The sequence below is a fragment of the Lithobates pipiens genome, unplaced genomic scaffold (assembly GCF_037356315.1).
Source record: "Lithobates pipiens isolate NorthernLeopardFrog02 unplaced genomic scaffold, aLitPip1_a1.2 Scaffold_8, whole genome shotgun sequence".
Classification (NCBI taxonomy): domain Eukaryota; kingdom Metazoa; phylum Chordata; class Amphibia; order Anura; family Ranidae; genus Lithobates; species Lithobates pipiens.
This window is the reverse complement of record NW_027507903.1, coordinates 444,985,087-445,006,724: the sequence shown is the minus strand read 5'-3', so window position 1 is coordinate 445,006,724 and position 21,638 is coordinate 444,985,087.

The following is a 21,638-nucleotide window of genomic DNA, read 5'->3' as shown; positions in this document are numbered from 1 at the left end:
CCCTTAGTGATGAAGAAATGAATTGTAAAGAGCCGTGTATGAAGCTAGTCATCCAGTAAATGGTGAAAAATGAAAGGCCAAGCAGGAATGAATCATTTGCTTCCTTTTGTAAGTGAAGTCATGTAGTCAAAGGTTTAACATTGGAACTAAAATAATATAGATACACCAAGGACAAGCTGTGGAGAAATTGTTGGGCATTTAACCACTTCAGCTCTCACACCTGTTTACCCCCTTTGTAATTACATGTGATAAAGAATTGATACATATATTGTTTTATGGGTGAGAAACGGTGCTTTCTAGTGACCCTAAAGGGAAAAAGTAAAAATCTGAAAAAAAAATATAATTTCACGTTTGATCAGTAATATTTTGAACACAAGTACCATAATGTGAGGAAAACATATACACTTTATGCTGCCACTTGTTCTATTTACTGAAACATTACAATTCCATTTTTGGTACAAAGCATGTTAAAATTATTTAAAAAAGAAATAACGTTTTTTTTTTTTTTGCATACATTTTATTTTTCTTATAATGCAACAGTAATTTATAGTTCTTACTGATTTAAAATAAAACAAGTATGCAGTACCTTGAATCACATATTTTTAACAGTAAATCCTTAAAGCTAACAATGTATATACTGTATGTGCTTTATAAAAAAAATGTTTCCAGCAAATAGTTTAACCATTTACTCACTGGGCACTTAAACCCCCTTCCTAACCAGACCAATTTTCAGTTTTTGGTGCTCTCACATTTTGAATGACAATTATTCAGTCATGCAACATGGTAACCATATGACCTTTTTGTCCTTTTATTTACACAAACAGAGCTGTCTTTTGGTGGTATTTAATCATGGCTGGGGTTTTTTTTTTTTTGCGCTATAAATTAAAAAGACCAATAATTCGGTAAAAAATGCATTTTCTTAGAGAGTCCACAAACTATGGTGCCAATCTCTGAAAATTGATAACACCTGAAGTACTGATGGCCTATCTAATTTCTTGATTTTCCTAACAAGCCATGAAAGTACGAATACCCCCTAAATTACCCCTTTTTGGAAATTTGACATTTCAAGATATTTAGTAAGAGGCATGGTGAGTTTTTTGAAGTTCTAATTTTTGTCCACAATTCTTTGCAATATCAAGATCTTTTTTTCTTTTTTCTTTTTTTGACAAAATTGTCATATTAGCAGGTTATTTCTCACACACAGCATATGCATACCACACATTACACCCAAAACACATTCTACTACTTCTCCTGAGTATGGCAATACCACATGTGTGAGACTTTTACACAATCTGGCTACATACAGAGGCCCATTATTGCAAGGAGCACCGTCAGGTATTCTAGGGGCATAAATTACACATATAATTTCTTGACTACCCCTTAAAATTTTGAAGGCCCTGGAGCACCAGGACAATAGAAACACCCAAAAAATTACCCCATTTTGGAAATAAAATACCCCAACGTATAATCTATGTGGCATAATGAGTCTTTTGAAAATGTAATTTTTCTACAAGTTTTTGGAAAATGTGTAAAGAAAATGAAAACACATTTTCTTTTTTCACAAAGTTGTCCATTTATGCAATATTTCTAACACATAGCAAGTACATACCAAAAAAGACACCCCAAAATACATTCTTCTACTCCTCTTGAGTATGGCAATACCACATGTGTGAGACTTTACCACAGCCTGGCCACATACAGAGGCCCAACATGCAGGAAGCACCATCAGGTGTTCTGGGCATACATTTCAAATTTAATTTGAATACCTATTACACTTTTGTGAGGCATTGTAGTGGCATAGATGTGGCATGGATGAGAACAGATGTGGCACAGATGAGCATGAATGGGGATGGATGAGCCATGGATGGGGAAGGCTGAGCATGGTTGAACCATGAATGTGGATGGCTGAGAATGGATTGGATGACTGAGCATAAATGAATATGGCTGGGTAGGGCTGGGTATGGTTGAGTATGGCTGGGTATGGTTGAGTATGGCTGGGTATGGCTAAGTATAGCTGGTTAGGGATGGGTATGGCTGGGTATGGCTGGGTATGGCTGAGTATGGCTGGGTATGGCTGAGTATGGCTGGGTATGGCTAGGTATGGCTAGGTATGGCTGAGGGATGGCTGAGCATGGATGGATGGATGAGGCTGGAATGGGCACAGATCAGACCCTGTGGCAACTACAGATCCAGTCCACAACGCTGCTGTGCCCGATCTCTCCAACTCTCCCCTCACACTGTACCAATCGGTATGGAGAAGGGAGAGAGGAACTGGACATGACATCATTTTTTTTTACAAGTGATCACTCCGTCATTTGGTCATTTGATCCGTGATGCGCTGGGTCCTCTGCACTCAGCAGATGTGGATACTCCCAAGTGCGCACCCCAGGGGGCGCGTGGGAACGTGATTCTGGGAGGACAATACAACACACCCTCTCAGAATTATCGAGCCTGTAGCATCATTCGGCTATAGCGCAGTTGTTAAGTGGTTAAAATAGAAACATGGACCAGGAGATTAAACTGTTAGTGAGTATACAGGTTGAAATGAAAGGGTTAAATAGTAAAAAAAAAGCATGTCATGTTTAATTTAAGAGTTCATTCCCTGTGCACACAATAAAATGTTCCTCTGTCACCTGCAGCTCTCTCATTCACAAATCTGTCTGGCAGAATGCAGGAGATAAGATAGCTACTATGTTTCTTGTTTCTTGTTGTTTTGGCTTAAAATGTCACATTGAGATTGTCTGTCAAAGTGATCATTCAGTGAGGAAGGCATTTGACTAGTTCCCATTCATAGGATTTCACAGGCTATGCACATTAGCTGAGCAGAAGGAGATAAGAAAAGATAAGTCCAAGGTGTACAAGACACCTCCTGTGTACAGAGGAGGGGGATTTAAGGAAGTTTGTGAGACACCCAAGGTAGGCAACTGGTTATTGTAAAGATAAACAGTAGACATGTGCAGAGTAAAATATTTCGTTTCGGAATTTCGTTTTCGTCTGAAAACTTAATTTATTTAGTTACTCCCGAAATTCGTTTTTATTTATTTCGTTTTTCGTTCAAAAATTGCATTCGTCCGAAAATCCACATGAATTACGGTCGAATCTGTCTTGGAAGGCTTATGGTGTCTGTCGAATGTATAAAGAAGATTCGACGGAGCTAACTATATAGCATACTTTAGAACCCTATTAAAGTCTATGGGACTCCAACGTTCAAAATCTAAAGTGCTAATTTTAAAGGCTAATTTGCAAGTTACTGTCCTAAAAAGTGTTTGGGGACCCGGGTCCTGCCCCAGGGGACATGTATCAATGCAAAAAAAAGTTTTAAAAACGGCCGTTTTTTCGGGAGCAGTGATTTTAATAATGATTAAAGTGAAACAATAAAAGTGTAATATTCCTTTAAATTTCGTAGGGGGGGGGTTGTCTATAGTATGCCTGTGAAGGGGCGCATGTTTCCCGTGCTTAGAATTGTCCCTGCACAAAGTGTCATTTATGCAGGAAAAAAAGTCCTTTAAAATCACTCGCAGCTATAATGAATTGTCGGCTCCCGTAATACAGAGAACACTCATTGAAAGTCATTGATAAAAAAATAAATAAATAAATAAATAAAAAAAAAAGCGTGGGGGTCCCCCAAATTCAATTACCAGGCCCTTCAGGTCTGGAATGGATATTAAGGAGAACCCTGCCTCAAATTTAAGAAAAAATTTGACGTGGGGTTCCCCCTAAATATCCATAACCAGACCCTTCAGGTCTGGTATGGATATTAAGGGGAACCCCGCGTCAAATTAAAAAAAAAATTGACGTGGGGTTCCCCCTAAAAATCCATACCAGACCCTTTATCCGAGCACGCAACCTGGCAGGCCGCAGGAAAAGAGGGGGGGACGAGAAAGCGGCCCCCCCTCCCTCCTGAACCGTACCAGGCCACATGCCCTCAACATTGGGAGGATGCTTTGGGGGTCCGTGACCCCTCAAAGCACCTTGTCCCCATGTTGATGAGGACAAGGGCCTCATCCCCACAACCCTGGCCGGTGGTTGTGGAGGTCTGCGGGCGGGGGGCTTATCAGAATCTGGAAGCCCCCTTTAACAAGGGGACCCCCAGATCCCGGCCCCCCCCTGTTTGAAATGGTAAGGGAGTACAAAAGTACCCCTACCATTTCACAAAGAAAGTGTAAAAAATGTTTAAATAAAACAAACACACTTTTTAAAAATTCCTTTATTAAAAATAAAAAAAGATTCCAGCGGCGGTAATCCACTCTTGCTATCCAGCGACGGACGGTCAGCTCTCCATCGATGTCTAATGTCATCCAGCGCAGCGCAGCATCCTTCTTCTGTCTCCTCCACGGAGACACTGGAGGCATTCCGGCGCTGACGTTTCTTATATACGGAGGGCGGGGCCACCCGTCACCTGACCCCGCCCCCCTCTGACGCAAGGGGAAACCCGGGGTTCCCCCTGACGTATGGGTGACCCCGCCCCCCTCTGATGTAACGGAAACCTGCCTGTGTTACATCAGAGGGGTGCGGGTCACCCCTACGTCACAGGGAGCCCCGGGTTTCCCCTTGCGTCAGAGGGGGGCGGGGTCAGGTGACGGGTGGCCCCGCCCACCCTATATAAGAAACGTCAAGCCGCCGAAATGTCTGTAGTGTCTCCTCCACGGAGACAGAAGAAGGATGCTGCGCTGCGCTGGATGACATTAGACATCGATGGAGAGCTGACCGTCCGTCGCTGGATAGCAAGAGTGGATTACCGCCGCTGGAATCTTTTTTTTATTTTTAATAAAGGAATTTTTCAAAAGTGTGTTTGTTTTATTTAACCATTTTTTACACTTTCTTTGTGAAATGGTAGGGGTACTTTTGTACCCCCTTACCATTTCAAACAGGGGGGGGGCCGGGATCTGGGGGTCCCCTTGTTAAAGGGGGCTTCCAGATTCTGATAAGCCCCCCGCCCGCAGACCTCCACAACCACCGGCCAGGGTTGTGGGGATGAGGCCCTTGTCCTCATCAACATGGGGACAAGGTGCTTTGAGGGGTCACGGACCCCCAAAGCATCCTCCCAATGTTGAGGGCATGTGGCCTGGTACGGTTCAGGAGGGAGGGGGGGCCGCTCTCTCGTCCCCCCCTCTTTTCCTGCGGCCTGCCAGGTTGCGTGCTCGGATAAAGGGTCTGGTATGGATTTTTAGGGGGAACCCCATGTCAAATTTTTTTTAAATTTGATGCGGGGTTCCCCTTAATATCCATACCAGACCTGAAGGGTCTGGTTATGGATATTTAGGGGGAACCCCACGTCAAATTTTTTCTTAAATTTGAGGCAGGATTCCCCTTAATATCCATACCAGACCTGAAGGGCCTGGAAATTGAATTTGGGGGACCCCCACGCTTTTTTTTTAATTTATTTATTTATTTTTTTATCAATGACTTTCAATGAGTGTTCTCTGTATTACGGGAGCCGACAATTCATTATAGCTGCGAGTGATTTTAAAGGACTTTTTTTCCTGCATAAATGACACTTTGTGCAGGGACAATTCTAAGCACGGGAAACATGCGCCCCTTCACAGGCATACTATAGACAACCCCCCCCTACGAAATTTAAAGGAATATTACACTTTTATTGTTTCACTTTAATCATTATTAAAATCACTGCTCCCGAAAAAACGGCCGTTTTTAAAACTTTTTTTTGCATTGATACATGTCCCCTGGGGCAGGACCCGGGTCCCCAAACACTTTTTAGGACAGTAACTTGCAGAATCTTTTCTCTCTGTCAAATCTTTTTTCTCTGTCGAATATTTTCTCTATATAATCTTGGACTAATAGAGGTAAGGTTAGGCACATTCGACCACAGGTTCTATAGACAGATTGTTATCGTCAGAGTCATGTCGAATCTCCTATTCTATATCGAACTGTTGTAACAATGAAAACGAAAATAAAGCATTTATTTATGTCGGATCTTTCGTTTTTCGGATTTTGTGCTTTCGTTATCGTTTGTCAAAACGAAAACGAAAATAGCTGAAATTCGGACGAAAATGCATTCGGACGAAAACGAATGCACATGTCTAATAAACAGAGAACAATTCCTCTGAAGGTAATGTAAGCCAAAACTAATAGAATATGAACTAATTGTATAAAGTATAGTGTGTAACTTGAACTTTTAAAATATTAATAATACATTACGAATGTGATTTATCTTACCAAGACAATAGAAGCTAGACATGTGCATTCGTTTTCGTCCGAATGCATTTTCGTCCGAATTTCAGCTATTTTCGTTTTCGTTTTGACAAACGATAACGAAAGCACAAAATCCGAAAAACGAAAGATCCGACATAAATAAATGCTTTATTTTCGTTTTCATTGTTACAACAGTTCGATATAGAATAGGAGATTCGACATGACTCTGACGATAACAATCTGTCTATAGAACCTGTGGTCGAATGTGCCTAACCTTACCTCTATTAGTCCAAGATTATATAGAGAAAATATTCGACAGAGAAAAAAGATTTGACAGAGAGAAAAGATTCTGCAAGTTACTGTCCTAAAAAGTGTTTGGGGACCCGGGTCCTGCCCCAGGGGACATGTATCAATGCAAAAAAAAGTTTTAAAAACGGCCGTTTTTTCGGGAGCAGTGATTTTAATAATGATTAAAGTGAAACAATAAAAGTGTAATATTCCTTTAAATTTCGTGGGGGGGGGTTGTCTATAGTATGCCTGTGAAGGGGCGCATGTTTCCCGTGCTTAGAATTGTCCCTGCACAAAGTGTCATTTATGCAGGAAAAAAAGTCCTTTAAAATCACTCGCAGCTATAATGAATTGTCGGCTCCCGTAATACAGAGAACACTCATTGAAAGTCATTGATAAAAAAATAAATAAATAAATTAAAAAAAAAGCGTGGGGGTCCCCCAAATTCAATTTCCAGGCCCTTCAGGTCTGGTATGGATATTAAGGGGAACCCTGCCTCAAATTTAAGAAAAAATTTGACGTGGGGTTCCCCCTAAATATCCATAACCAGACCCTTCAGGTCTGGTATGGATATTAAGGGGAACCCCACATCAAATTTAAAAAAAATTTGACATGGGGTTCCCCCTAAAAATCCATACCAGACCCTTTATCCGAGCACGCAACCTGGCAGGCCGCAGGAAAAGAGGGGGGGACGAGAGAGCGGCCCCCCCTCCCTCCTGAACCGTACCAGGCCACATGCCCTCAACATTGGGAGGATGCTTTGGGGGTCCGTGACCCCTCAAAGCACCTTGTCCCCATGTTGATGAGGACAAGGGCCTCATCCCCACAACCCTGGCCGGTGGTTGTGGAGGTCTGCGGGGGGGGGGCTTATCAGAATCTGGAAGCCCCCTTTAACAAGGGGACCCCCAGATCCCGGCCCCCCCCCTGTTTGAAATGGTAAGGGGGTACAAAAGTACCCCTACCATTTCACAAAGAAAGTGTAAAAAATGGTTAAATAAAACAAACACACTTTTGAAAAATTCCTTTATTAAAAATAAAAAAAAGATTCCAGCGGCGGTAATCCACTCTTGCTATCCAGCGACGGACGGTCAGCTCTCCATCGATGTCTAATGTCATCCAGCGCAGCGCAGCATCCTTCTTCTGTCTCCGTGGAGGAGACACTACAGACATTTCGGCGGCTTGACGTTTCTTATATAGGGTGGGCGGGGCCACCCGTCACCTGACCCCGCCCCCCTCTGACGCAAGGGGAAACCCGGGGCTCCCTGTGACGTAGGGGTGACCCGCACCCCTCTGATGTAACACAGGCAGGTTTCCGTTACATCAGAGGGGGGCGGGGTCACCCATACGTCACGGGGAACCCCGGGTTTCCCCTTGCGTCAGAGGGGGGCGGGGTCAGGTGACGGGTGGCCCCGCCCTCCGTATATAAGAAACGTCAGCGCCGGAATGCCTCCAGTGTCTCCGTGGAGGAGACAGAAGAAGGATGCTGCGCTGCGCTGGATGACATTAGACATCGATGGAGAGCTGACCGTCCGTCGCTGGATAGCAAGAGTGGATTACCGCCGCTGGAATCTTTTTTTATTTTTAATAAAGGAATTTTTAAAAAGTGTGTTTGTTTTATTTAAACATTTTTTACACTTTCTTTGTGAAATGGTAGGGGTACTTTTGTACTCCCTTACCATTTCAAACAGGGGGGGGGCCGGGATCTGGGGGTCCCCTTGTTAAAGGGGGCTTCCAGATTCTGATAAGCCCCCCGCCCGCAGACCTCCACAACCACCGGCCAGGGTTGTGGGGATGAGGCCCTTGTCCTCATCAACATGGGGACAAGGTGCTTTGAGGGGTCACGGACCCCCAAAGCATCCTCCCAATGTTGAGGGCATGTGGCCTGGTACGGTTCAGGAGGGAGGGGGGGCCGCTTTCTCGTCCCCCCCTCTTTTCCTGCGGCCTGCCAGGTTGCGTGCTCGGATAAAGGGTCTGGTATGGATTTTTAGGGGGAACCCCACGTCAATTTTTTTTTTAATTTGACGCGGGGTTCCCCTTAATATCCATACCAGACCTGAAGGGTCTGGTTATGGATATTTAGGGGGAACCCCACGTCAAATTTTTTCTTAAATTTGAGGCAGGGTTCTCCTTAATATCCTTTCCAGACCTGAAGGGCCTGGTAATTGAATTTGGGGGACCCCCACGCTTTTTTTTTTTATTTATTTATTTATTTATTTTTTTATCAATGACTTTCAATGAGTGTTCTCTGTATTACGGGAGCCGACAATTCATTATAGCTGCGAGTGATTTTAAAGGACTTTTTTTCCTGCATAAATGACACTTTGTGCAGGGACAATTCTAAGCACGGGAAACATGCGCCCCTTCACAGGCATACTATAGACAACCCCCCCCTACGAAATTTAAAGGAATATTACACTTTTATTGTTTCACTTTAATCATTATTAAAATCACTGCTCCCGAAAAAACGGCCGTTTTTAAAACTTTTTTTTGCATTGATACATGTCCCCTGGGGCAGGACCCGGGTCCCCAAACACTTTTTAGGACAGTAACTTGCAAATTAGCCTTTAAAATTAGCACTTTAGATTTTGAACGTTGGAGTCCCATAGACTTTAATAGGGTTCTAAAGTATGCTATATAGTTAGCTCCGTCGAATCTTCTTTATACATTCGACAGACACCATAAGCCTTCCAAGACAGATTCGACCGTAATTCATGTGGATTTTCGGACGAATGCAATTTTTGAACGAAAAACGAAATAAATAAAAACGAATTTCGGGAGTAACTAAATAAATTAAGTTTTCAGACGAAAACGAAATTCCGAAACGAAATATTTTACTCTGCACATGTCTAATAGAAGCTCAAAATGAATAACTTAAAGTGATATTAAACCCAAAAACCAAAAAATCATTGCAACTTTCAATCCTTAGATATGGCGTCTGCATTTGTTTTATTATTTTTGGGTGTTTTTATTTTCACCTGGTTTGTTACTTTTCAACTTCCTTTAATAGACCAAACTGTCCTGCAAAAGTGGCAGTAAGAAAAGAAAAAAAAAAACGTTTGTTATTATTGCTTATAAAGTGCTAGCTGAAGATTTGATTTAATTTGTTAGCCAAGTCCATCTAAATCCGATAGTATGTCTAACATTACCCTCTACGGATTAACAATGCTGTTATTCATAGGTGTTTCTGTTGCTACACCATACAGACTGGAGAGACCCCAAGACAGGAATTATGTTACTGGTTGGCCCACCAGGTGAAAATAAAGGAGAAAAAAGCCTAACAATATGCAGCTTAACACATTTGGTACTCAAGATTTGATAAACTGCAATATGATACATATACAATATTGCGTGTGATCTAGCAAAGCCACTCATGGCAAGATGCGTGGAATGCTGCATTTTTTCTCTGTCACATTGGGGTTGATTTACTAAAACTGGAGATTGCAAAATCTGGTGCAGCTCTGCATAGAAACCAATCAGCTTCAAGTTTTATTTGGCAACGCTTAACTGGACAAGCTGAAGTTAAAGCGGGATTCCACCCTAAAGTGGAACCTCCGCTGATCGGATCCCTCCCCCCCTCCGGTGTCACAATTGACACCTTTCAGGGGGGAGGGGGGTGGAGATACCTGTCAAAGGCAGGTATTTTCACCCACTTCCGGGCATAGACTCCCGTGGGAGTCTACGCCATTTCCTGCCCTGCCGCGCTGTCTGCTGGGACACACACGGGTCCCAGTGACAGCGCGGAGATTTCCTATTGTGCCGCGCGGCTCGCGCATGTGCAGTAGGGAACCGGGAAGTGAAGCCGATTCGCTTCACTTCCTGATTCCCTCACCTAGAATGGTGGCGACAGCAGCCGAGAGCCGAGCGATCGATCGGCCTCGGCTGCCGGCATCGCTGGAACCCGGGACAGGTGAGTGTCCGTTTATTAAAAGTCAGCAGCTGTAGTATTTATAGCTGCTGGCTTTCAATATTTTTTTTTTTGGTGGAATCCCTCTTTAAAAGCTCATTGGCTACCATTTATAGCTGCACTAGGTTTTATAACCCAAAGCATCCCTCAACCCCAAAGCTTCCATCTTTCTCAAGTTTTCAAGTTGGGAGGTATGCAATCCTTAGATGTGGTGGCTACATGGATTTTCCCTTTTTTCCTTTCCTTTCATCAGGTCTTGCCAGTAACACTTCCTGTCCTAGCATGGCAATCCTCACTGACTGCACTCTTAGCTATTGAGAAGCAGTGCCGTCACCCTTGACTGCTCTCCTAGTTTGAACATCAGAACACTTCCCTCTCTCCTCATCTTAATTAGATAAGAAGTGGGGGTATTGTAGTTCACAGAAGTTAACTGGAAATGCTGATAACATTGTTTGAGATTTCAGTTCACAACACAGGAAGTTAGAAGGACACTTGATTTCTATTAGGAATTACAGATATTGTTTTGTACTTGCAGAAAATATACTTATGCCCCCTACGCACGATCTGAATATCGTACGACCTATCGTACAACCGTTTTCGGTTAATAATGGCAAGTAGAAATTTAATAGCTAAATAAAGTCCCAAAAATTCTCGTACGATAGAAAAAAAAATTTGGTAGTGATGTCATGTGTTGTAATGTATTTGTATTATATTTTCGGACAACAACTATACTGACTAAACGAAAATTGTACAATCTGGAATTGTACGAGGAAAATTTCTGTGCATGTCCGATCAAATAATATCGGATGAATGGTCGTGATCGGCTGTCGAAAGTAGCGTACACACAATCCGAAAACCGTACGATCCTTCCTCGGATGACCGTTTTCGTATGATATTCGGATCGTGTGTACGGGCCATAAGTCTGAAATAAAGAAAACAAATGCAACCACCAAATCTAACTACTGGTAAGTCGAACTATAGTACATTTTCGTTCTTGAGATGGGCCGATCATCCCCCTGTTCAGTTTGCAGCATAACTCCCCAACAGGCGAAAAGTTCTAACCTGAACGGCGTGCCCTATTGAAGTTGATGGGAGCCAAACAGAAAAAATAAAAAGTGCCCATTTTGAAGGCTTATATGCAAGTAATTGATAATAAAAGGGGTATGGGGGTCCAGGTACTCCCCTGGGGGACATGTAACAATGCAAAAATATTTTTTTAAAACATTTGTTTTTTAAGGAGCAGTGGTTTTGATGATGCTTAAAGTGCAACAATAAAAACAAAATATTTCTGTAAATATAGTGCCTGGCCTGGGGGGTCCCCTTAGTCTACTTGTAAAGTGGCACATCTGTAGCATACATAGAACATGCTGTAGCAAAAATGAAATTTCTAAAGAAAAACAAAGTCAAATCACATTTAAAATGACTTGTGGTTGCATTTGCCGACAGCTGGCTATTGAAAAAAAGAAATAAAGAATACGGCCTGAGATCCCAACGGGCCTGGTATGAACTGTGGGGGGGGGGTTCTACGCTGGTTTTTTCCCCTTTTTTTTAATTAGAATTTTTTTTTTTATTCAACTTTCAGCCAGGATACACATTGACAGCTGATAACTCATTGGTTGCTAAGGACGCATTGGTTCCCGGCCCTACTCCTTAACAACAAGCTTCAACTGTGCCCTGATTGGGCAAAGCTTTGCCCAATCAGGGTGCAAAATGCACTGTGCAATGTACATCCCCCGAACACCCTGTAAATTTGGGTGTTGGCAGGCCAGCCAAACAGCCAAGGCCACCCAACACTATTCTTGAGTTTAGATTACTTTAATGTGAAAAAATATATCTGAGCCTAGGTCCATTTTCAAATGATTTCACTGAAGCCGGGCTCTTAGCTAAAATAAAGATGTGTTTTTTTACCTTGTAGACCTTTTCAAATGTCTTTGCAGGATAAGGCCTTATGTAGACAGGAAGTTTTGCAAATTCCCCTAGAAGCCTTTCCTCCTGGCAGCAGTTTTGGCAGAAAAAAAACACCCGATGCTTGTAAAAGCGTCTTACATTTTTTTAAGTGATTGGGCACATTTAAAGGTGTCAAGCACTTGGGCAAAAATTTATTTTCATTGGCCAGAGTAATCATTTATTCTGGACATAGAAATGAATTAACACTCAAGTGCTAAATGCACCTAGCATTTACAAGTGTCAAGCATTTTTTCTGCCAAAACTCTGCTTCTCCTGGATGCACTGGTAGTGGGTTTTTTTCTGCCCTTGAAAGCCCCTGTTTACACTGCTAAAAGCCAATGTCTGCATGGACACATAGGATAACACGCAGAGGAGTTTATAGACAGGTAAAAAAAAACACCTAACACCCCTAAAATGCATCTGCACAGGTGTAGCAATTGATAAATGAAAAAAGCACAAAAGACAATTAAAATGCACTCATTCAATAAAAGTAGATCAAGGCTTGCCATAGATCATAGGATGTGGCGGGTAAAAGCAGAGTTCTTTAGGAAGTGCAACTGGCAGACTTCAGGCTGGGACATAAGCATCAGCAGCTTTCAGAAGTGGCAAGATGGTTGTGGCCAAGGCTGGACTAGGGCAAAAATTTGGCCCTGGACTTTACCCAGACTGGACCACATTAATTTTGCAAACACGCACAAAAACAATATATAAACTATATGCAATTGTGCGATATGGATACAGATATGGATATGGATTTAGCCACACAGCCATTACTTTGACAGTCTGTCTGTCACCGAAACCAGCCCACTGAGCCCATCAGCCCACCAGGAAACTCCCGTTAGTCTCGATGGCCAGTCCTTTCCTGGCTGCGGCTCCAAACAGCACCTTTCTCAGCAGGGGGAAGACAGGAAGTGGAGGGGATGTGGCTACATGTTTTAGGGCAGACAGGAGGGCCCCTTTATCAAACCATAGGAAACTAGACTTCCTATGGATTGATAAAGGGGCCCCCTTGTCTGCCAAGAAACATGTAGCCACATACCCTCCACTTCCTGTCTTCACCCAGCTGAGAGAGGTACTGTTTGGAGCTGCAGCCATCTTGCCACTTCTGGAAGCTGCTAATCAGCCTCACAGTGATTATATGGAGGTCTATATGGGTCTATCACATGCCTTAATTTACTTTTATCTAGTGATTGCATTTTAATTGTCTTGTTTGCTTTTTTAAAATTGCTACACCTAGGTAGAGACGCTCTTTTGTGCTTGTTTTTTATATGTGCATTATGATCTCAAGACCTAATTTGAGAGGAGCTGCGTCCATTTTACCTGGTTTTCCCTACCACTCTCCTGATCCTTTCATGTGCCCCACTTAATGACGGTTGGGTTTCAGTCAGTGCAATACTTCTTCTTTTTGTTTAATGTTATGTACTACTGAGATGGAACTACATTTACAAATATCTATGATTGTGGAGCTACAGCCAAATCTTTGTAATGTCAATATAATCTTGAATGTTTCCTTTAAAAATGTAATAAAGATGAGATTCACTATAAAATGCATTTTTGACTCAGGCTTTCTTACATAAAAGAGTAATCATGCAACAATTGGCAATAGGCAAGCATATTTTTTCATAAGATTTGCGTATGCAGGCAGTGAGGGGAAAAAAGTCAGTGTTTCGGCTTTACATGACTGTGAATAATTTGAAAGCAGTTTTCTTTGTACCTAAGGCCTTTTTATAGGTCAATGGGGCCATGATGGCTCCCCCGCAGGTCCTTGTTGCACTTTTAACAATGAGCTCTCTGCAGCTTTTTTATTATTAGTACAGGTGAGGAAGCTAATAATAAATTCAGGGCTACACATGCTAGGGAGCATGTAGCAGAAGACACACAGAACATTTCCCCATCTCTAGATGTAAACTCTCTTCAAAAACAACAAGCGCTGCTTCATTGAGGAGAAAGTAATTTGTCGCCTTCTTACAGTAATTGAACAAAGCTTGGAGCAGTCACATTTGAGGCTGTGAAGTGCTTATTGTAGAATTTAAAGGCATTTGTTCTCTGCATGTGTGTAAGCGTCGTTATCACAGGTTCTCTGTGTCCCCGGTTACTTACATTGTTTTGACATTGGCGCAATCAATATCCCAAAATATGTGTCTATTTATTTATTCTAAGAATTAGCAGCTTTCCAATTACATGTTAATTTTAATTACACATTAATTGTTGAGAGAGAATAAATGTAAAAACGAGAAACAAACATAATACTGAGGGCTCATTCAAATAAAAATGCGTGTTATAACGAGACATGGCACATGTAACAATGTGCACTACTACAACTCCTGCAAATGTACTGTCAATGATTGTTGTAGTGCATCCTATGCTCATATTGATCAGTGGTTCCAAATTAATAATAACTAATGCAGTAGGAAGCAGACACAAAAAATACACTAAGCATCTTTCCTAATCACTGTTCTGTTTATTCGTCGTAAATTAAGATTTTCATACACATACTTATTTATCACATTAATATTACAATTGTGCTTTTATGGTAACAAGGGGTGTAACATAGGCAGGCTTATTAGTGTACAATCTGTGCAGTGTGCAATACATAGGCAAAGCATACAAGATAGAATACCTTTATATACAGAATTTACAACTTATTTCACACCATTAAAAGTTAAAGTGATTTTAAAGCCTGAATGTTTCTAACCTCCATACATGCTATGCATGAAGGTAAAAAAAAACTTTAGTATGCAGCTCCCCCCGCACCCCCTCTAATACTTACTGAGCCCGATCCCGATCCAACGATTTGCACAAGAGTGACTGCTCTCCCCGCTCTTGTGTCCGCCGGAGACCCGCTATATAGGCTTACCTGTAGGTAAAAGTTAAAAAATTGACTATACTACTGCTTTATACTAGTGCCTCTGATTAAAGTTATGCTGTTCTAGTAGGTTTTTCCTGACATTTCCTTAGTCGCATCCTACAGCAAAAGCCATGGTACGTAGAGAGCTTCCAAAGCATCAGAGGGATCTCATTGTTAAAAGGTATCAGTCAGGAGAAGGGTACAAAAGAATTCCCAAGGCATTACATATACCATGGAACACAGTGAAGACCATCATCATCAAGTGAAGAAAATATGGTACAACCATAAACTGCACATCCCTCCAAAATTGATGAAAAGACGAGAAGAAAACTGGTCAGCGAGGCAGCCAAGAGGCCTACAGCAACATTGAAGGAGCTGCAGGAATATCTGGCAAGTACTGGTAGTGTGGTACATGTGACAACAATCTCCCGTATTCTACATATGTCTGGCCTATGGGGTAGAGTGGCAAGATGGAAGCCTTTTCTTACCCAGAAAAGCGTATCTGAAGTCTTCCAAAGCATGTGGGAAAATGTGCAATGGTTTCATGAAACCAAGGTTTAAGTTTTGGTGCAAAAACAGCACTGCACATTTCCAAAAGAACACCATAACTACAGTATAGCATGGTGGTAGAAGCATCATGCTTCGGGGCTGTTTTTCTTCAGCTGGAACAGGGGCCTTAGTAAAGGTAGAGGGAATTATGAACAGTTCCAAATACCAGTCAATATTGGCACAAAACCTCCAGGCTTCTGCTAGAAAGCTGAACATGAAGAGGAAATTCATATTTCAGCATGACAATGACCCAAAACATACATTCAAATCCACAAAGGAATGGCTTTACCAGAACAAGATTAACGTTTTGGAATGGCCCAGCCAGAGCCTATACCTTAATCTGTGGGGTAATCTGAAGAGGGCTGTGCACAGGAGCTGCCCTTGTAATCTGACAGATATGGAGTGTTTTTGCAAAGAGGAGTGGGCAAATATTGCCAGGTCGGGATGTGCCATGCTAATAGACTCATACCTAAAAAGACTGAGTGCTGTAATAAAATCAAAAGGTGCAGGCGTATGCGCGGCGGCTCCTAAGATGGCTGCATAGACCGCTGCTCTGGCCGTTCGGTGCCCACATCAGCACACAGCACTACCGCTTTACCCAGGGCCAGGGAGGGACAAAAACACAGCGGCATGACTCCAAGCCAGCGGGACTAGCCTGCAGAGCACTGGAAGGCCGGGTCACACAGGCTGGGAGCACAGACTGAGAACCCAAGATGGCGGCTGCTTCCCTGTCTCAGATACAGGAGGAACAAGGGAATAATATGAACAGCCCCTCTCCGGTCTCTCCACTCTCCAGTCATCTCTCAGGGGCCCATGTAAGTACTCACGTTACAGGGGCTATATTTCCAGCATCCACAGAATCCCTGATAACACACACTATGGAGGATTTCCTGTTCTCCCCCATGGAGGAAAGCTCCACACACCCCCAGATGAGGGGAACCTACCCTGCCAACCCTCCCGATCCACCATATGACTTAGGAGAAATGTTTGCAAGGTTCTCAGACATGGTAAGCAGTGGCCTGACCCAAGCAGCTGCTAAAATTACAGGGGACATTAAAGCAGAACTCCAGAATCTAGGATCTTGCATAGAGACTATTGAATCAAACTTGAAAGCAACAATCACCAGAATGAATCAAAACACAGATCACATACAGGATTTACAGGACCAGCTCGAGACGGCTATATCCAAAATAGATAGATATAGATATAATTTTAGGATTAGGGGTCTTCCGAAAACAGTTACTGATGTTCACGCAGCGGTACGCTCCTTTATCCAGGACCTCATATCAGACATATTTCTTTAATGCCTTGCGGACGGGAGCCACCCTGGAACTACAACTCAACTCGTCCTTTATTACTGTTATCCCAAAACCAATGAAACAACTTCCGGCCCATCTCACTGATAAATAATAACATGAAGATCTTCTTGACTAAGATACAAGCTGATCGGGTTTCCTCATTCATATGCCTATATGTTCATAAGGATCAGGTAGGTTTTATATCAGGCAAACAGAGTCCTGACCAGATTAGAAGAGCGATAGACATTATCTCACTGCTGTGATTGGGGTGGGATGGAGGGCAACAACAAGAAGGACTACTTTTATCTATAGGCTTACAGAAAGCTTTTTTTGTTTCAAATAGTTTTATTGTTATAAAGTTATAAAGCAAAGTGTGAACAAAGAACAATTGACATATATATTCAGCATGTTACATAGCTCAATATTACATTCCATTTCCACAGACAGAGTACAATTAAATATAACTTCTAAAGATAGCTGCTAATAAGCTAATCTGGAGAATTTGGTGAGCCCAGTTTCTTAACCGGACATTGTTTCCATGTAGAGGTTGGCTGTGCTGGGCAGGGAGTTTATGACCTCTGGTAAAGTCCTAAGACATTGCGCAATGAATTCAGTAAGGCCGTCTAGTCCTAAGTTGGCCTCTAGTGTATTCCTTCTCCAAAGACGTCTGTAGTCTATAGGTCCCGATGACCTGTATCAGGACTGGAGGGTGCATGAGCAAAGCTGGTCTGATGTGGCCGGATGTTTAAGGATGGGATATGCTGAGACGGCGGACAAAAAAGGGTCATTAAAAGGAATGGGTAGGTAAGAGTATTTTGGGGTATTATATCATGCGATGATTGCAGAAATGGAAAGTTTATCAGTGTCAGGTACCCTAATGTCATAAAGAGGAGGTTTGATGTGTGTGAAGGCTGAATGTATATGTCGTTGTAGAGTAAGTTTAGTAAAGATAAGTCTGGGGATATCAAAAGAAAATGGGGGGGTAAGAGGGAGGGGGTTGTAAGGGGGTGTTAAGGAGAGGGAAAAGGTGTGCAGGAGGGGAGGACTGGGGAGAAAAGGGGGGAGGCGAAAAAGCTAGCAGCTTCAGGTGTGATATAATAAAGGTGGGAACAAGGGGAAGAAGAGAGGAGGATATATACCGAGAGAAAGAAAGTGCAATAGAGAAAAATAAAGAAAGAAAGGTAGGTAGAAAAAGAAAGAAGGAAATAAAGATAGGAGGAAAGAGAGAAAGAAGAAAGGAAGAGGTAAAAAGAAAGGAGGGCCTCTGGCTTGCCCCCGCTGCAAAGCAAGGGAGATGTATAGGTATATCATATTCGAGGATATAGATTGATAGTTACTGGTAAGATGCCATATGGGACAAGTATTCTTGTGTTGTCTGGAAATGAATCCAGCAGGCCCATTTCATACTGTACTTAGAGGGGGTGTCACAAGAAGTGTTAATGAGTTTCTCCATGTCCGCAACTTTTTGGATTCTGGAGAACCAATCCTTGATGGTAGGAACTCGGGAGGATTGCCAATGGACAGGTACGCACTGCTTCGCTGCATTGATTAGATGCATCCCAAGCGATTTATGGTAGGTGTTATATGGTAAACTGGAATGGTGTAAGAGAAACTGGGCAGGAGTAAATTCTAGTGTGTAGGAGGTAATTTGTTCTGTCAGGCGGTGCACTTCCGTCCAAAAATGTTGTATCATTGGGCAAGACCACCATATGTGTAGTAACGTTCCCATGTCCTGGGAACATCTCCAACAGGACTCGGGGACATTAGGTTTGTATTTGTGGACAACCACTGGAGTATGGTACCACCTGGATTGAATCTTGAAACCGTTTTCTTGGGTATTCACATTAGAGGATCCTTTGTGAATATTGGCATAAATTTGCTCCCACTGATCCTCAGAGAGTGAGATGGACAAGTCCCTTTCCCATTTTTTTGCAGGCAGGTGTATCATTCGCTCTCTGTTTCGCAAAAAGCAGAGTATGTGTATATGAAATGAGGCGTGTTTGGGGAGAGGTTTGAGTGCATAGTGTTTCAAAAGGGGAAAGTTGTCGGGAGCAACAGAGGTCTTTGTCTATGCTCTGTAGGTACGAGGCCACCATGAGGTAGGGCCAGGGAGGAATGGGAGTTTCCCCTGTCCGGGTCGCGAGCTGAGTTCTGGTTTGAAGTTTACCCCGGTGGAAGAATTGGTGCGCTCTAATTTGGGTCGTGGGCCAACAGTCTGCTAAAAAATCATCCTTAATTCCTGGTGGGAAGTCCGGATTAAATTTTAGGGGAGTCAGGGGGCCTGGAGAAGATGAAATGTTTGATTGTTTGCAAGTTTGGTGGAAGCATCTCAAGGTCGGGCCTATAAGAGGGTGTTGTAACAGGCTAGGTGGAACACATCGAAGAGGGATCCACGGTAAGGAGGGGAGGGACAAATCTGTAAAGGAGGCTTCTAAAGAAACCCAGTCTTTACTAGCTGTATGCACATTCCAATCCACTATCCTGGTTAAATGGGTCGCGAGGTAGTATTTGTGGAGGTTTGGGAGTCCAATTCCCCCTAGATTCTTTGGGCGCGAAAGTTGATCGTAGTTAATTCTGTGCTTACGCTTGCTCCAAAGAAATTTAGAACAGAGTTGTCTATATTTGCTAAAAAAGGAGATAGGAATGTGGATGGGGATCGTTTGCAACAGGTAGAGCATCCGTGGAAGGGCATTCATTTTTAAAATACCTGCTCTGCCAAACCAAGAAAATAGAGGTTTATCCCAGTCCTTGAGATCTTTAGTCAATTGGTTCAGGAGAGGAATAAAAAATTTTGCGTGTAAATCAGACAATTTGGAGGGGATTTGGATGCCCAGATATGTAATCGAATCATCTTTCCAGAGGAAGGGGAAATTCTTCTTACATTGATCGACTATCTTCTGGGGCAAAGAAACGTTAAGGGCAAAGGATTTTGACAGATTGATTTTGAGATTCGACAAGTATTGAAATTGTTTGAATTCTGAAAGCACTACCGGTAATGTGATTAATGGGTTTGAAAGAAAAAGTAAAATGTCATCCGCGAATGCGGCATATTTATATTCTTTTAGTGGGGACTTAATGCCTTGAATGTCGGGGTTAGCTGCAATTTTACGGAGAAAGGGTTCAAGGGTCAGGACAAAAAGGATGGGGGACAGGGGGCACCCCTGCCTTGTCCCATTGCGGATGGGAAAGGCGTCCGACAGAGTGTGGTTGGCTCTAACTCTCGCAACTGGGTTGTCATACAGTGCCATGATTAAGTCGATTAAGTGAGGTCCCAGTCCAATCGCCTGAAGCACTGCTCTCATGTATCTCCAAGACACTCTGTCGAATGCCTTTTTCCGCATCTAGAGAAAGGAAAAAACCTTTTTGGTTGGAGCATGTTATAAGATGGTGAAGATTTATGGCCTTAATCGTATTATCCCTGGTCTCCCTGCCAGGGATAAAACCGGATTGATCTTGGGAGACAAGGGAAGGGAGGAAAGGGAGCAACCTGTTCGCTATAATTTTAGAAAAAAGCTTGATATCCGAGTTGAGAAGGGAGATAGGCCTATAATTACTGGGCTGGGATGGGTCTTTGTCTTCTTTTGGTATCACAACTATATGTGCTTCCAGCATTCTTTGTGAGAAGGGGGAAGATGGAGATAAGGAATTGAAAGCCTTGAGAAAGGGATTCCGCAATGAGTCAGAAAACGTTTTATAGTAAACTGTTGGTAGACCATCTGGGCCTGGGCTTTTCCCAGGCTTCAAGCTTTTAAGTGCGAGATTCCACTCTAATGGGGATATTGGAGATTCCAGACCCTCCGAAACTTCAGGTGAAAGCCTAGCAGGGGCAAATTGGGAGAGGAAGGAGGAAATAGCATGATCCTGGGACAAATGGTTTTCTGGGGCGTGGGAAGAGTTTTGAAGATCATATAGGGAGGAATAATATTTTTCAAACTCTTTAGCGATGTCTCTGTTGTGGACAATTAGATCACCTGAGGGGGAACGTAGCTGGTGTATTACATTATTGTTATTCTTTTTACGCAGAGCTTGGGCAAGGAGACGACCGCTCCTATTCCCGTGCTCGTAAAAGAGTTTTTGGGACAAGATGAAATTTTTCTTGATGTTGAGGTTCAGGGTCTCATTGATTAGGGCTCTCGTGTCGGTTAGTTCTGTTAGGGTATGTTGCGCCAGTGTTCGTTTATGACTGGTTTCTAGTTTTCTCAGTTTAGTGAACAGTGCAGTAGGTCTGGCCTTGCAGGCTTTCTTGAGAGAAGCCGAGATTGCGATCATTTTACCCCTTATGACACATTTATGGGCCTCCCACTGGGTCATTTTGGAGGTATCTGGGGAATCGTTTTCCGAGAAATAGTCTGTCAGGCACTTCCTCAGGTCGTCTTCAATTGACTTGTCCGTTAAGATAGTGGGGTCTAATTTCCATATGAACGTCCGGTCATTCGTCTCTGGGAATGTAAGTGTCAGGGAAATAGGGTGGTGGTCAGATATAGCCATTGGTTCAATAGTTGCGGTCGTGAGTAGTGGTAGGTCTTGTTGCGATAGGAACAGATAATCTATACGAGAATATTTGTTATGGGGGGCAGAGAAATAGGTAAAGTCCTTGTCCTTGGGGTGCGAGATGCGCCAGGTATCGTGAATACAGAGTTCGTGGAGGCAT